General features: G+C 44.5%; 1 pseudogene; it reads right to left on the bottom strand.

The window, feature by feature from the left end:
• Positions 1-1,938: 1,938 nt before the first annotated feature.
• LOC125534546 (uncharacterized) lies at positions 1,939-9,077 on the bottom strand (annotated as a pseudogene).
• Positions 9,078-17,630: the final 8,553 nt, after the last annotated feature.

The following is a 17,630-nucleotide window of genomic DNA, read 5'->3' as shown; positions in this document are numbered from 1 at the left end:
CATATGACGGTTGTCCCATAGTCGACGATCTACCCAAGGCATGGAACTGGGAGAGGATCATGGGACGGCCGATATATCAGCCTAGAGATGTCAACGGCAGAGGCGATAGTAAGTGTCTTTTTCTGACAATATTTCTTTTGTTTCTAACTAGTCCTTTTTTTTTCTGTGCTCGCACACAAGAAGATTGACACAGATACTCTACTACTACACTGTACTGTAGGTGCCTGTGTAATCTGCGCGTGCGCAGTGTGTATCCACGCACAGCACCGTCTCGCCTTGGAGCGGCGCTACGGAGCACGCACCGTCTCGCCTTGGAGCGGCGCTACGGAGCACGCACCTTCCCCTACGTGCTCAGCGACGTGCATTACCTCAAGTACGCCTGCTGGAAGGCCGGCGTCTGGAAGCCTGCACGCTCGACATTCTGAATTTCATGAAGAAAGACAATATCGGGCTGAGAACGGAGCATGTCCCTGGGTGGAGAAGGTGCGTGCTCCGGTTCGAGGCCGCCTGGGAGTTCTCCAGGAGCGACTGCACCCCACAAGCCCTCGCGAGGATGATGCGCGAAATGGGACCCATATTGGGCGACCTCTACACGGGGCCCAATTACTGGCACACCCAAATCGACCCCCACAACGTCTACCCCGGGGAGATGGGCAAGGCGAACCACCTCGTGGTATGCGTTGCGTATGTGTTGGTGCCGGGAGAGGGAGGAGAGGTCGTTGGCGGCAAGCCTAAGGACGGCCTTCATGTCCGCATTCTGGATAATCACCTCAAGGAGGGGCCGTTGAGGTGGATCCGCTTTCAGGCATTTGACAAGTTTGTTTACATCCGGGTGGAGCCACTTGACCGGCGTCACCTGCGGATCGGCATGCGGCCAGATCGCATACTACCCTAGCTTTAGACCTGACCGACTCGGATCATTATGTACGTGCCACTGCTTATGTATTATTACTGTTTTGCAACAATGTTGAAGGAGTTGCAATTAACTGCTACTCCCTCCGTCCCATAATATAACAACATTTTTTATACTAGTGTAGTGCCAAAAACGCTCTTATATTATGGGACGGAGGGAGTAGTATTGTATACAGTAGTGGTGATTTCCTTACAAGCTAGAGCATTCATGCCTGCATGATCATAATTTACATGATTGGCAAACTTGGGCAATACAGGTTTTAAGCAAACTGCCATATATATGATGATGATACTCAACAAGCAAACTAGTGTATGTAATCAAACAAAGCAACAGGCATTTAATTAACTTGGAAATAAGTACACATGAATCTAGCTGTAGGACATACACAAGAAGAGACTCAACGTAATTACTGTAAAAGGAGAGACTTCTTAAATCATAAAATGCACACAAACTCAGTGTTCTCAAGGTTGGGTGTTACCAGCTTATCCTAACTACGAACTACAGGTGGAAGAGGAGAAATGTGCCCAAAAACTAATAATGATGATTTCTTTTGAGAAAAAAAACTAGCTTCAGTCAACAAATCAACATGCATGGGAGGTTCATGTGAGCCACCAAGATGATGATTGTTTTCAAGGAAATAAAAGATGAAGTTGTTGACAACACAATACTATCTGGACTCAACTAGCAACGATTCGCAGATTATAGGCCATTTGTGAAGGAGCTAGAAGCTATCTAATGGAGTTCATCGAGGAAACACAGGAGGATGAACAGTAGTGAGGAACACCCAGCCGAGCCAGGAAGCCGAGGCCGAATCCCCTCCGTACGTCCCCGTCTTCAGTTGGCTTCCTCTTCTATTTGTACTCCTCCCGTGTAGTTTGCTAGCAGGCCTGAACCCAAGGGGCACCCCTCTGGATGGCCCAGCTACAGAGAGTAAGGCTGCTGACACCAATCTAGAGGATCTTGCAAGGAAATAAAAGACCATGGGAGGTTCATATGAGCTAGTTGAACCATCAGCTTTAGGTTACTAGATGAACTTGAATGAGAATCCACATATATAACATCAAATCCATTGCATAGTCCAAACGAAGTTCATAGTCACATCCAACACAAGCACAACAAGATCAGTCATATCCAACACGAGCGTGACAAGTTCACAGTCATATCCAACATGAGCACAACAAGTTCAGTCATATCCAGCACGATAACCGAAATTAAATCTACGGTTATCATGCTCCATCATCAGGCTCATGTGCTGCTGTTGCTGCTGCTGCTCGTCCTCCTACTCCATCTGCAAGGATAAGAGCAAGTTGTTTGAATGGCATGCACATGATAAAACTGCAAGGCTATATGCATGTATTCATCTACATTAATTAAATCTACAGTACAGTACAGAGGATACATGGAAGAATTTCACTTCAAATGTTTGCTTGCGCATACAGTACTGCTTATGATCCAGGTTTAATATGGAAAATCAAAAACTACAATTTTCATCAGTTTCAGATCAAGCTTTTGCCATAGAAAATTGACACATTTTCTGCATCAAAGTTGATCCACCAAGGACAGGAGCGCTGACAAATAGTGTCCAGCCAGTAGCATGTTTAAGTGATATTAACAGTTAGCTAGATCGGTGCAAACTGAGATACCAGTCAGTAGCAAAATAAAAACCTTAGCTATTATGTGACCATCAACCACACACTCACATCATACGGAGACCTGTAGGCCCTACAGGGCCTAATCATGGAGGGACGTGACCATCAACCACACCCAAGTATCCTACGCAAAAGAACTATAGAGCACAGGAATTACAGAGATATCATCCAACCATCCTACGCAAAGGAACTATAGAGCACAACTAAATGGCAGAGAGCACAAACTTAACAAATCTACACAAGTAATAAAAGATACTGAGATAAAAGGGTACTCCCAGATCTATTCATGAAACCAATGGTTCAATACAGAAGCACCAGCAAGAAAACAATGCTCTGCAATGATGCTTTAACTCCATCCACTAATATAACATATCACACACTTGACAAAAAATTCAGCAAAGACATGGTCTGCACCTTGAGACCTGCTGCTACAGGTGTTGGTCTCTGAATTTTTACCACCACAGGTGTCGTCAGCGGAGAGGATGGTCTTCTTCTCCGTGCATATCTGTGCGGTCAGCAAGTAAACAAAAAATCATCATGTGTTGATGAGATAAGCAGCAACAATGAAGGAGAATAAATAATCCAGGATGGGTAACTTCTTCACGTCCTTCTTCACCCAAGTAACTTGAAACAATCTTGGTACAAAAGTTAATTTTTTGTGAAAGAAAAGGGTACTCCCAGATTTCTTGATGAAACAATGGTTCAATAGAGAAGCACCAGCAAGAAAACAAGGATAATTAATTAATAGGCATGTAACTTATGACAGGGGTTCATGCTAATGATGGCATACTAGCTAGGATGTGCAATCATAAATAAATTATAAAGCTTATCTCAGAAGTAGAGCACGTATGCTTTATGGCAGCAGTCTCAACAAGATTCCAAGAGGCATGCAACTAAATTGAACTTTAGTGAATTTATTCTTGAGGCAGCAAGCAAGCAAATGGATGAATTGGCAAATAATGCAGCGATGTTTATCTCATTATAAGCACTAGGGTGTGACAGCAATAGCAGCAAGTTGAATTCTGTCAAGCATGTGAGTGGATTCAGACCAGCAGCAAACCAAGCAATTTGTTTCAGATTTTAAACAGGCAGAGTATTTGTAGAGTTGAATCACATGAGAAAAATAGTGACCACCATAGGCTGCCTAAGCATGCTAGCTAATCTGGACGGCCATGAGTAAGAGCAACAGCAAGCAAGCAAATAGGGAAGCAAGTAAGCACATGAGGTAACCCAAGCCAGCCTAGGATTTCAAAACGAGAGAGGAGTGGAGGAGAAAATCGACCTTGAGCTGCTGCTGCTCCTCTCCATGGACGGGCACATCGCGTGAGTGGACTTCTCCTGCAGCACATCACGAACAGGGCAGACAGAGAGGCGTGAGGAACCCACATCCACATCCGCGGCTGCCGGATCGAATCAAACAGAGAAGGGGGAGCACCTTGACCTCGAGTTGCTGGAGCGACGGCGCCGTGGAGGTCGGGATCCAGGTCGTAGAAGCCCTCGACGGCGGCGACCTTGGGGGCTAGGTGCGCCCCACCTGCTCCTGCTCCTCCTCCTCGATTAGGAGGAGGCCAGCGGCTGCAGTGTGAGGAGAAGGGAGGCCTGCCCCCGGATACGGCGCCCTCGTCGCGGGCGCTTGGCCCGCCCGCGCCATGCCCGACCTCCAGAAAAACGGACAGGGGGCGAAACCCTAGCCGCGGGTGAGACTGGAGGCCGCGAGCGCCGGATGGGTGGAAGGCGCGGGGGCAGGGGAGCCGCCGGGTCTCGCCGGAAATGGCCGGCGTTCGTGGCGGCGGCGGCGCGGAGTCGTGGGGGAGAGAGAGACGAGTCTGGTTCGGTGGGTTCCTCTCTGGCTCTCTTTTGTTCGTTTATTTTATTCTCTTTTTTTTCTTTTTTTTATTCTCTTCGAATGGATTTGGATTGGCTGAGCGCGCGGATGCCTGAAAATTTGAGAAAGCACGCGGGCGAAAGCAAAAATTGAAACATGCCACATGCTGAATGTCGATTGGTCCATTTTGATTCGCACGGATTGATCTCACTTTTGTGTCAATCTCGGCTGTCCGCCGGAATCATACGGCGTCGAATATTTCAGCGGGACGGGTGATATTTCGGGTAGGATGGAAAATTTTCGACCGGATGACCACCTACATTGATATTCCATACAACAATAGGCACTAGTAGAAAAAGGGTCAAACGTGAAGCACATTAATGCCGGTTTGTATTTGAGCCGGTACTAATGATACCATTAGTGCCGTTCGAACGGATTTGCATTAATGCCAGTTCGTGTTGAACCTTTAGTACCAGTTCGTGGCAGGAACCGGTACTAAAGGGGTGGTGGCAGGCTGGCGTCAGGCCGGGGCCCCACGATCACCTTTAGTACCGGTTCGTGCCAACCGGTACTAAAGGTCTAACCTTTAGTAGACCTTTAGTACCAGTTCGTGCCATGAACCGGTACTAACGGGGTCTGACCTATAGTACCGGTTGGAGACACAAACCGGCACTATAGGGCAATTTTCAAACTCTACCCCCCCCCCCCGGTGGATCGCCTTTTCAGTTTAAAAAAAATAAACGAAAATGATGGAAATGTCAAAAAAAATAAAAGAAAATAAGTTTTCCCATGTGATATGTGGTCTAGTTGTTGGGAAAATTTGCAAATGTGAATTTTGACTTTATTTGCAAAATCTCTCTGAAATTTGTAAAAATGGGCATAACTTTTGCATACTAACTCGGATGAAAAAGTTTTTTATATGAAAAATCATCTACTCGAAAAGTTACATCCAAATTTAACTGGGGAAACCCCGTTAAACATTTGCAAAATCCTCAAAAACCTAATAGAAAAAAGTTACGGGGCTTTTAAAATTGAAAAATATTCAAACTGTGGGCAAACTGTGGTCAAACAATGGTCAAACTAGTTATTCTAGAATATTAGTGTTACTAAATAATTATTTTAGTTATTTCAATTTTGGTCAGATCTGGTCAAACTGTGGTCAAACTATGGTCAAACTAATTATTCAGGAATATTAGTGTTACTAAATAATTATTCAAGAATATTAGTGTTACCAAATAATTATTTCAATTTTTTGAATTTTGGTCAAATCTGGTCAAACTATGGTCAAACTATGGTCAAACTTATTCAAGAAATATTAGCGTTACTAAATAATTACTGTTTTTTTAGAATAATAGTTTCAAACTCAAACGGTGAAATGTGTGATTTCATGCTCAAGCTAAACTCCTGAGGGTTAATAGGATTGACATCTTACTATTGTTAGGAAAACAACAAGTGCAGACTCGGAAACGAAGGAGAATAGAACCTGAAAGTTAAGCGTGCTCGGGCTGGAGTAGTGAGAGGGATGGGTGACCGGTCAGGAAGTTAGATGATTTGGAATGAGTGATCCACACTTGAGCAGTTAAGAGAGGTGATTAGAGACTAAATCATCAAATAATTCAGAAAAATTAAAAATAAAAAAAATCAAAATTTTTTTCCAAAAAATTTCAAAAAAAAATCTTTAGTACCGGTTGGTAACACCAACCGGTACTAAAGGTCCCCCGTACCAGGGCGCGAACTCACGTCACGTGGTGGCACTTTAGCGCCGGTTCGTGCCAAACCGGTACTAAAGGGGGGGGCCTTTAGTGCCGAAATTTTAGTGCCGGTTCCATAACTGGCACTAAAGGCCCTTACAAACCGGTACTAATGGTCCGTTTTCTACTAGTGAGGGCCCACCTATGTTCGCGTGGACCAAGGTATCGGCCGGCGAAGGCGAAGGGCCATTGTGCAGATGGCGGGATGGCTCGCGAGAGAGAGGGGTTATGTTCGGTGGGTTTCCTCTCTCAGTCTCTGTGTCTCTTTTTTCATTTCTTTTCTTTAGGTTTACATGGGCTGCGAGCAGCGGAGGCCCGAAAATTAGTGAAAGAGAGGGCGGGTGCCAAATTGTATACGAAAATGACGGGTTGTTGGTCCGAAAGTTGAAACCCATCGGCAGTGGTGGTGGTCCCATCGGTGGAACCTGAGTGCCAATAGCGGTAAACTCCATTAACACAATATAAGTTAGTTTACAAGCGGTGATGTCACGCATTGCAAAGACGAATGTTAAAATTAGTGAACTTAAAATTTACCTTGGCTAGAATTGGCAAAATCAAAATTAACCGCCATTTGTCGACTACGGTACTCCTCGTATGTTTCACTTCTTATCTCGTAAATTTCTCTCACTCTTGATGGTGAAGCATAGTAACTTTATCGTAGGCATACAATATGACATAATGGATCTCACCAACATAGCCATGCTGGAACCAAATTTGATCCCAAGTTATCACAAGATTCCCTCTGGTTGTCCCGAAGTGGGAGTTTTCCGCTGTAAGTGCAGAACATTCCTTCGGTGTTAGTACCATCCGTGAAGCTGGTAACACTTGGTAGTCGGGTATTTTTCAGAGTGTGTACTCAGGACACCACGGATCAATGATACCCTATATTTTTGAGTTTGTCTATGGACGAAAATGTTTTGTCAATCCACGGGCAAGATTATACAAGAACGCAAGGGGGTTTTATACAGGTTCGGGCCGCTATCTGAGCGTAAAAGTAAAACCCTACTTTCTGTTGGTATTGATATGAACTGGTGGATACAAGTGCATTAGTGTGACAAATACGGTGGTCGAGGTGTGACCAGTGGTTGTCGGGGTCCTAGTTAGAGTGTCCGAACACTCCTATCTCTAATCTTCTTCTTTTTCGGCACTTGGTTTACTGGTGGGTGCTTGTGGTCTTGTGGATGTCTTTTTCTCCTACTGACCTTAGTCCTACCCTTATGCCTGGGACAGATACCGTCAACCAGATAGTAGGCATGTTGTACTCATGTCCATTGATAGTATAGTGGCAAGGAGGAGCGAAAGTGCTGATGTGAGCCCGAGCTCACACGCTCTTGGAATCAGGACCTTTTATATATCTCACGATATGTGCCGTGGTGACGTGTATGCTCCTCTTTGCTATTCACCGAAATAGGGCATGGCCCATAGCTCAGGTAACTCCGTGAGTTAGCAACACGGCGGATCAGACGGAGGAAGGACGGATTGGACCATTCCTTCACCGATTCTGTTCCCAATGAGCCGTTGTACTCATTTATGGCAACACGGTTGCCAACTACCAATCTTCTCCGACACTGCTTCTCTTCCTCTTTATAGCTGCGGATCCAGTGAAGCCTCTTGTAGTTTAACCGCTCGATCCAGTGCGAGCATACTACCCCAATCCATCCGGAGAGCATGTCTTCATCATCCTGCACCGCCGTTTTTGAGGAGCTGCCCCCGCTCATCAGCTGCCCCCAATGCGGCGGTCTGTAAATGGCTTCATCTCTGCTGCACAGTGTTTGAACAATGAAATCAAATGCTCATAAGCGGCCACACTGCAGTCTCCCATTCGCACAAGTTCCATAGCTTGCATATACATATTGAAATGCCGGAAACTGAATGGGTTTTCTTGAGCATTGTCCCTCTGGTACTGTGTGAGCAGTGTTGGAAGGATATCTCTTGCATCTCGTGTCCACCGCTTTAGAATGTGTTTTTTTGGATCTCCGTCACACGAATGAAGGCCATTACCTGCATTTGTCAACATTAACGGAGGGCACCGATTGTTAGCTCTATGGCCCACCTCCATTATTTGATAATTTCAAAATGTGTACATTTCATGATAAACAACACAGTCAATCACCTTTAGGGCGTGGCTGCAAAGCAGGTGTGCAAACTGGCCACACTCGCAGTCAAACTCATCCCCTCCTTCCATAACCGATACCTTGTATGACGTTTTACACCACTTTTCCCTACCCGCTGCATCGGTATGTATTGCAATGTAATTTTTTGCTTTCTCAATCTCCTCAACCTGATATGCACCGCACCCATACAATATATGTCCGAATTGCTCAAACATAGCCCTAGTGTATATTTTCCCAGCATGCCTCTCTATAGCCAAATTTGCTCGCATGAGCGGCCTCCCCTGGACAAGCAAAGAAACTAGCATTAGTCCATGCCTTAACTTATTCATTGTGTAATTAAACCCTATCAACAGTTATCATGGAGACATTGCTTACTATTGTTGTACGCTTCTCCTCATGATTCTCTTCTGCCTCCCTGTCAAATATTAAGGTCATATACTTCCTAACAAATATATGCATTGGGCTCCCATGCGACACATAGTTCTTTAACATGTGGTTAGCACTTTCACTCCGTTGAGTGCTAGTCATCTTTGCACATAACACACCTTTGAAGTATGGCTTCGCCCACTTATGCCTTATCTCATACAAATTTGTCATGTAGTCATGACTCTTCAGATTGTATTTCTCTATAAGGTATTTCCAGCCTTCCTCAAACTCCTCTATGGTTAACATGTGATTGACAACCTTGTGGAACTCGGGACGGAAGTCACTATTTTTTGAATACAATGGACCAAGTGATTCTTTTGCCTTCTTTAACGCATGCCACTTGCGCCATCGGTGAGCTGTGCCGGGCATCACATTCCTTATGGCCACCTCCATAGCCCTGTTCTGATCTGCAAAGGTACGGATTAGACCACCATTAGAATTATCGGCTCGGTGTCGCACTGATATAAAGAAATTCGTTCAGTAGCCAATGATTATTTACTTACCTATCAAGATTGTTTGCGGTGCCTTACCACCCATTATCCTAATGAATTCTGAGAAAACCCAATCAAATGTTTCAACTGTTTCACTTCGTCGCACCAAAACTCCAGCCAGGATTGTGCTATGAAAATGATTGTTCACACCCACAAATAAACCAAACGGCATGTTGTAGAGATTTGTCCAGTAAGTTGTGTCAAATGTAACCACATCACCAAAGAAACTGTATTGCACCCTGCTGTTCCCGGTAGCCCACATCAAAGTGCTGATCCTGCCCTCGTTGTCTGCTTCAACCCGATAAGTGAATTGGGGGTCCTTTGAATACATTTCTTGGAATACTTCCCATTGTTTTCCTCACATCGTCTTCTGACTGTTCCTGGCTTATCTTCCCACAGAGATTCCATAGAGCCCTCTTCGTGAATGGTACATTCTCCATCTTCCCAAAGATGCTTCCGATGATGCTGTGCACTTTTGCCAAATTCACATTATTTTGCCTCAGCTGCTTCAAGAGGTCCCTGCTATACTGATCAATATGCTTGTGCGACGGCCAATGGAGTGTCTATCCATATGTGTGTGTCATGCAGCCTAAATGTATTTGTTCAGGTAACTCCGCATACTAATTCCCATAACAACTCTAGCATCACCGAACCTTAAGTGTGTAGACCCTATGGGTTCGGGAATCACGTAGACATGACCGAGACATCTCTCGGCCAATAACCAACAGCGGGATCTGGATACCCATGTTGGTTCCCACATGTTCCACGATGATCTCATAGGATGAACCACGATGTCGAGGATTCAATCAATCCCGTATACAATTCCCTTTGTCTACCAGTATGATACTTGCCTGAGATTCGATCGTCGGTATCCCCATACCTTCTTCAATCTCGTTACCGGCAAGTCTCTTTACTCGTTCCATAACACATCATCCCGTGATCAACTCCTTGGTCACATTGAGGTCATTATGATGATGTCTTACCGAGTGGGCCCAGAGATACCTCTCCGTCACACGGAGTTACAAATCCCAGTCTCGATTCGTGCCAATCCAACAAACACTTTTGGAGATGCTCGTAGTGCACCTTTATAGCCACCCAGTTATGTTGTGACATTTGGCACACCCAAAGCATTCCTACAGTATCTGGGAGTTGCACAATCTCATGGTCTAAGGAAAAGATACTTGACATTAGAAAAGCTTTAGCAGACGAACTACACGATCTTGTGCTATGCTTAGGATTGGGTCTTGTCCATCACATCATTCTCCTAATGATGTTATCCCGTTATCAATGACATCCAATGTCCATGGTCAGGAAACCGTAACCATCTATTGATCAACGAGCTAGTCAACTAGAGGCTCACTAGGGACATGTTGTGGTCTATGTATTCACACATGTATTACGATTTCCGGATAACACAATTATAGCATTAATAATACACAATTATCATGAATGAGGAAATATAATAATAACAATTTTATTATTGCCTCTAGGGCATATTTCCAACAGTCTCCCACTTGCACTAGAGTCAATAATCTAGTTACATTGTGATGAATCGAACACCCATAGAGTTATGGTGTTGATCATGTTTTGCTCGTGGAAGAGGTTTAGTCAATGGATCTGCGACATTCAGGTCCGTATGCACTTTACAAATATCTATGTCTCCATCTTGAACATTTTCACGAATGGAGTTGAAGCGACGCTTGATATGCCTGGTCTTCTTGTGAAACCTGGGCTCCTTGGCAAGGGAAATAGCTCCAGTGTTGTCACAGAAGAGAGTCATCGGGCCCGACGCATTGGGAATTACTCCTAGGTCGGTAATGAACTCCTTCAACCAGATTGCTTCATGTGCTGCCTCCGAGGCTGCCATGTACTCCGCTTCACATGTAGATCCCTCCACGACGATTTGCTTGCAACTGCACCAGCTGACTGCCCCACCATTCAAAATATACACGTATCCGGTCTGCGACTTGGAGTCATCCAGATCTGTGTCGAAGCTAGCATCGACGTAACCCTTTACGACGAGCTCTTCGTCACCTCCATAAACGAGAAACATATCCTTAGTCCTTGTCAGGTACTTCAGGATATTCTTGACCGTTGTCCAGTGTTCCATGCCGGGATTACTTTGGTACATTCCTACCAAACTTACGGCAAGATTTACATCAGGTATGGTACACAACATGGCATACATAATAGACCCTATGGCCGAGGCATAGGGGATGACACTCATCTTTTCTCTATCTTCTGCCGTGGTCGGGCATTGAGCCGTGCTCAATCTCACACCTTGCAATACAGGCAAGAACCCCTTCTTGGACCGATCCACATATTGAACTTCTTCAATATCTTGTCAAGGTATGTGCTTTGTGAAATACCAATGAGGCGTCTCGATCTATCTCTATAGATCTTGATGCCTAATATGTAAGCAGCTTCTCCAAGGTCCTTCGTTGGAAAACACTTATTCAAGTAGGCCTTTATGCTTTCCAAGAATTCTATATCATTTCCCATTAATAGTATGTCATCCACATATAATATGAGAAATGCTACAGAGCTCCCACTCACTTTCTTGTAAACACAGGCTTCTCCATAAGTCTGTGTAAACCCAAACGCTTTGATCATCTCATCAAAGCGAATGTTCCAACTCCGAGATGCTTGCACCAGCCCATAGATTGAGCGCTGGAGCTTGCATACCTTGTCAGCATTCTTAGGATCGACAAAACCTTCCGGCTGCATCATATACAATTCTTCCTTAAGGAAACCATTAAGGAATGCCGTTTTGATGTCCATTTGCCATAACTCATAATCATAGAATGCGGCAATTGCTAACATGATTCGGACGGACTTCAGCTTCGCTACGGTTGAGAAGGTCTCATCGTAGTCAACCCCTTGAACTTGTCGATAACCCTTAGCGACAAGCCGAGCCTTATAGATGGTCACATTACCATCCGCGTCTGTCTTCTTCTTAAAGATCTATTTATTTTCTATGGCTCTCCGATCATCGGGCAAGTCAGTCAAAGTCCATACTTTGTTTTCATACATGGATCCTATCTCGGATTTCATGGCTTCAAGCCATTTGTCGGAATCTGGGCCCGCCATCGGTTCTTCATAGTTCGAAGGTTCACCATTGTCTAACAACATGATTTCCAGGATAGGGTTTGTTGGAAATATGCCCTAGAGGCAACAATAAATTGATTATTATTATATTTCCTTGTTCATGATAATCGTTTATTATCCATGCTAGAATTGTATTGATAGGAAACTCAGATACATGTGTGGATACATAGACAACACCATGTCCCTAGTAAGCCTCTAGTTGACTAGCTCATTGATCAATAGATGGTTACGGTTTCCTGACCATGGACATTGGATGTCGTTGATAACGAGATCACATCATTAGGAGAATGGTGTGATGGACAAGACCCAATCCTAAGCATAGCACTAGATCGTGTAGTTCGTATGCTAAAGCTTTTCTAATGTCAAGTATCATTTCCTTAGACCATGAGATTGTGCAACTCCCGGATACCGTAGGAGTGCTTTGGGTGTGCCAAACGTCACAACGTAACTGGGTGGCTATAAATGTACACTACGGGTATCTCCGAAAGTGTCTGTTGGGTTGGCACGAATCGAGACTGGGATTTGTCACTCCGTGTGACGGAGAGGTATCTCTGGGCCCACTCGGTAGGACATCATCATAATGTGCACAATGTGATCAAGGAGTTGATCACAGGATGATGTGTTACGGAACGAGTAAAGAGACTTGCCGGTAACGAGATTGAACAAGGTATCGGGATACCGACGATCGAATCTCGGGCAAGTATCGTACCGATAGACAAAGGGAATTGTATACGGGATTGATCGAATCCTCGACATCGTGGTTCATCCGATGAGATCATCGTGGAACATATGGTAACCAACATGGGTATCCAGATCCCGCTGTTGGTTATTGACCGGAGAACGTCTCGGTCATGTCTGCATGGTTCTCGAACCCGTAGGGTCTACACACTTAAGGTTCGGTGACGCTAGGGTTATAGAGATATTAGTATGCGGTAACCTTAAAGTTGTTAGGAGTCCCATATGAGATCCCGGACGTCACGAGGAGTTCCGGAATGGTCCGGAGGTAAAGAATTATATATAGGAAGTGCTATTTCGGCCATCGGGACAAGTTTTGGGGTCACTGGTATTGTACCGGGACCACCGGAAGGGTCCTGGGGGTCCACCGGGTGGGGCCACCAGCCCCGGGGGGCCACATGGGCTGTAGGGGTGTGCGCCTTGGCCTATATGGGCCAAGGGCACCAGCCCCAAGAGGCCCATGCGCCAAGGGATAAGGAAAGGAAGAGTCCTAAAGGGGGAAGACACCTCCTAGGTGCCTTGGGGAGGAGGGACTCCTCCCTAGCCACACCCTTCCTTGGAGGAAGGGCCAAGGCTGCGCCCCCTCTCCCTTGGCCCTATATATAGTGGGGGAAGGGAGGGCAGCAACACCTAAGGCCTGGCGCCTCCCTCTCCCTCCCGTGACACATCTCCCTCCTCCCGCAGCGCTTGGCGAAGCCCTGTTGGAATCCCGCTACTTCCACCACCACGCCGTTGTGCTGCTGGATCTCCATTAACCTCTCCTTCCCCTTGCTGGATCAAGAAGGAGGAGACATCGCTGCTCCGTACGTGTGTTGAACGCGGAGGTGCCGTCCGTTCGGCACTAGGATCATCGGTGATTTGGATCATGACGAGTATGACTCCATCAACCCCGTTCACTTGAACGCTTCCGCTTAGCGATCTACAAGGGTATGTAGATGCAACTCTCCTTCCCCTCGTTGCTGGTCTCTCCATAGATAGATCTTGGTGACACGTAGGAAAATTTTGAATTTCTGCTACGTTCACCAATAGTGGCATCATGAGCTAGGTCTATTGCGTAGATTATATGCACGAGTAGAACACAAAGTAGTTGTGGGCGTTGATTTTGTTCAATATGCTTACCGTTACTAGTCCAATCTTGATTCGGCGGCATTGTGGGATGAAGCGGCCCGGACCAACCTTACACGTACGCTTACGTGAGACCGGTTCCACCGACAAACATGCACTAGTTGCATAAGGTGGCTGGCGGGTGTCTGTCTCTCCCACTTTAGTCAGATCGGATTCGATGAAAATGGTCCTTATGAAGGGTAAATAGCAATTGGCATATCACGTTGTGGTTTTTGCGTAGGTAAGAAACGTTCTTTCTAGAAACCCATAGCAGCCACGTAAAACATGCAAACAACAATTAGAGGACGTCTAACTTGTTTTTGCAGGGTATGCTATGTGATGTGATATGGCCAAAAGGATGTGATGAATGATATATGTGATGTATGAGATGATCATGTTCTTGTAATAGGAATCACGACTTGCATGTCGATGAGTATGACAACCGGCAGGAGCCATAGGAGTTGTCTTAATTTATTTATGACCTGCGTGTAAACATAAACGTCATGTAATTACTTTACTTTATTGCTAATCGTTAGCTGTAGTAGTAGAAGTAATAGTTGGCGAGACAGCTTCATGAAGACACGATGATGGAGATCATGATGATGGAGATCATGGTGTCATGCCGGTGACGATGATGATCATGGAGCCCCGAAGATGAAGATCAAAAGGAGCAATATGATATTGGCCATATCATGTCACTATTTGATTGCATGTGATGTTTATCATGTTTATACATCTTATTTGCTTAGAATGACGGTAGTAAATAAGATGATCCCTCATAATAATTTCAAGAAAGTGTTCCCCCTAACTGTGCACCGTTGCGACAGTTCGTTGTTTCGAAGCACCACGTGATGATCGGGTGTGATAGATTCTAACGTTCACATACAACGGGTGTAAGACAGATTTACACACGCGAAACACTTAGGTTGACTTGACGAGCCTAGCATGTACAGACATGGCCTCGGAACACAGAAGACCGAAAGGTCGAGCATGAGTCGTATGGTAGATACGATCAACATGAAGATGTTCACCGATGTTGACTAGTCCGTCTCACGTGATGATCGGACACGGCCTAGTTGACTCGGATCATGTAATCACTTAGATGACTAGAGGGATGTCTATCTGAGTGGGAGTTCATAAGATGAACTTAATTATCCTGAACATAGTCAAAAAGGATTTTGCAAATTATGTCGTAGCTCGCGCTTCAGTTCTACTGTTTAGATATGTTCCTAGAGAAAAATTAGTTGAAAGTTGATAGTAGCAATTATGCGGACTAGGTCCGTAAACTGAGGATTGTCCTCATTGCTTCATAGAAGGCTTATGTCCTTAATGCACCGCTCAGTGTGCTGAACCTCGAACGTCGTCTGTGGATGTTGCGAACATATGACATACACATTTTGATAACTACATGATAGTTCAATTAAACGGTTTAGAGTTGAGGCACCGAAGACGTTTTTGAAACGTCGCGAAACATATGAGATGTTTCGAGGGCTGAAATTGGGATTTCAGGCTCGTTCCCACGTCAAGAGGTATAAGACCTCCGACGATTTTCTTAGCCCGCAAACTAAGGGAGAGAAGCTCAATTGTTGAGCTTGTGCTCAGATTGTCTGAATACAACAATCATTTGAATCGAGTGGGAGTTGATCTTTCAGATGAGATAGTGATGTTTCTCCGAAGTCATTACCACCAAGTTGCTAGAGCTTCGTGATGAACTATAATATATCAGGGACATATATGATGATCCTTGAGATATTCGCGATGTTTGACACCAAAGTAGAAATCAAGAAGGAGCATCAATTGTTGATGGTTGGTGAAACCACTAGTTTCAAGAAGGGCAAGGGCAAGAAGGGATACTTCATGAAACGGCAATTCAGCTGCTGCTCTAGTGAAGAGACCCAAGGTTGAACCCAAACCCGAGACTAAGTGCTTCTGTAATAAGGGGAACAGCAACTGAAGCAGAACCACCCTAGATACTTGGTAGATGAGAAGGCTGGCAAGGTCGATAGAAGTATATTGGATATACATTGTGTACTTTACTAGTACTCCTAGTAGCACCAGGGTATTAGATACCAGTTCGGTTGCTAAGTGTTAGTAACTCGAAATAAAAGCTATGGAATAAACGGAGACTAGCTAAAGGTGAGCTGACGATATGTGTTGGAAGTGTTTCCAATGTTGATATGATCAAGCATCGCACGCTCCCTCTACCATCGAGATTGGTGTTAAACCTGAATAATTGTTATTTGGTGTTTGCGTTGAGCATAGACATGATTGGATTACGTCTATCGCAATACGGTTATTCTTTTAAGGAGAATAATGGTTACTCCATTTATTTGAATAATACCTTCAATGGTCTTGCACCTAAAATGAATGGTTTATTGAATCTTGATCATAGCGATACACATGTTCATGCCAAAAGATATAAGATAGCAATGATAATACCACCTACTTGTGGCACTGCCACTTAAGTCAGATCGGTATAAAACGCATGAAGAAGCTCCATGTTGATGGATCTTTGGACTCACTCATTTTTGAAAAGTTTGAGACATGCGAACCATGTCTATTGGTGTGTATGCATGAAGAAACTCCATGAAAATGGACCGTTTGGACTCACTTGATTTTGAATCACTTGACACATGCAAATCATACCACATGGGCAAGATGACTGAAAGCCTCGTTTTCAGTAAAATGGAACTAGAAAGCAACTTGTTGGAAGTAATACATTTTGATGTGTGCAGTCCAATGAGTGCTGAGGCATGTAGTGGATATCCTTATGTTCTTACTTCACAGATGATTTGAGTAGATGTTGAGTATATTTACTTGATGAATCACGAGTCTGAATTATTGAAAGGTTCAAGTAATTTCAGGGTGAAGTTGAAAGATCGTCGTGACAAGAGGATAAAAGATCTATGATATGATCATAGAGATGAATATCTGAATTACGAGTTTGGCACAGAATTAAGACATTGTGGAAATTGTTTCACAACTGATATAGCCTGGAACACCATAGTGTGATGGTGTGTCCGTACATCATAACTGCACTCTATTGGATATGATACATACCATGATGTCTCTTATCGAATTACTACAATAGTTTATGGGTTAGGCATTAGAGACAACCACATTCACTTTAAAAGGGGCACCACATAATTCCGATGAGATGACACCGTATGAACTATGGTTTAGATAAACCTAAGCTGTCATTTCTTAAAAGTTTGGGTCTGCGGCGCTTATGTGAAAAAGTTTCAGGCTGATAAGCTCGAACCCAAAGCGGATAAATGCATCTTCATAGGACACCCAAGACAGTTGGGTATAACTCCTGTCTCAGATCCGAAAGCAATAAGGGATTGTTTCTAGAATCGGGTCCTTTCTCGAGGAAAAGTTTCTCTCGAAAGAATTGAGTGGGAGGATGGTGGAGACTTGATAAGGTTGTTGAACCGTCTCTTCAACTAGTGTGTGGCAGGGCACAAGAAGTTGTTCCTGTGGCACCTACACCAATTGAAGTGGAAGCTTATGA

Source organism: Triticum urartu, chromosome 2A (assembly GCF_056163025.1).
Source record: "Triticum urartu cultivar PI428250 chromosome 2A, HENAU_Tu73, whole genome shotgun sequence".
NCBI lineage: Eukaryota > Viridiplantae > Streptophyta > Magnoliopsida > Poales > Poaceae > Triticum > Triticum urartu.
Note: the sequence above shows the minus strand (reverse complement) of the source record. Positions and strands in the feature narration are given on the sequence as shown.